Genomic DNA, 1052 nt, shown 5'->3' on the forward strand with positions numbered 1-1052 from the left:
CAAGATGCTACTAGTTTTAACAGATTAGGCTTCTTTTTTTTATGCGTTATATAGATATTAATAAGTACGATTACTCTTGTCAGATATAATATTTCATATCAATACCTATATGCATGCCAAAATAAAGTATAAAATAATTTAAAAACTATTGATTTTTTAATATCTCAACTTTAATACCTTAAATGTAGAATGATTACAGAATAATTAAAGAAATTATATTATGTAACAAATTATATACATAATTTAAAAATGATGAACTTAGAAAACAGTTTTTTCCTAAAATTTTATAAACATTGCATCTCTTAAATAATCCACACAAATTTTGTTTTGCAAAATTATATAAAGAATTATATAACCAACTATATATATATTTTAGTTTATTCATAAAAAATCAAAGATCAGCAGATTTATTCTGTAATATATACATAACTTGATCTGTAATATAACATAACTCTTATAATATATTGTTATTGTTATAATGTCAATATGCAATTTCTTACCGTATATTATGTTTGTGCAACAATGTTATAACAATAACAAAATTGTCATTAATATTCGTTTATACAGATTAAATAAAATTATGACAATAGGACTTTCAAAATTAAAACTAAAAAATAATTAATTGGGCAGTTTTTACTTTCACTTACCTATTCATTAAATTATTTATTATATTAACTTTAATTTTGATTTAACTTACTTTTTAATTCTCTATTATTCTAAAAAATAAAAAACATAAAGAGTAAAAGACCGAAATTAGAATTAATCTACTTTAGTGGAAATAAACGTAAGAGGTAAGAGTTATAGCGAATATGCCTGCTGCTTTTTCCAATTTCTTGTATCGAAAAACAGTTTCTTTTTTTTTTCACATGGAGAAAAAGAAGAACGGATTAATTCAGCAATTATTGAAAGTACTGATTTCTTTTTTAATGTATATCTATATACATTATATCTTTATTATATTACGTCATTGATGCAGATGGCGCAATTATCTGATTAGAGAACTTGAACAGCACGTACATTCCAAACAGTACATATCGTACCGTGATGCTTAC

This window comes from Cyphomyrmex costatus, unplaced genomic scaffold (genome assembly GCF_001594065.2).
Source record: "Cyphomyrmex costatus isolate MS0001 unplaced genomic scaffold, Ccosl1.0 scaffold153, whole genome shotgun sequence".
NCBI classification, from domain to species: Eukaryota; Metazoa; Arthropoda; class Insecta; order Hymenoptera; family Formicidae; genus Cyphomyrmex; species Cyphomyrmex costatus.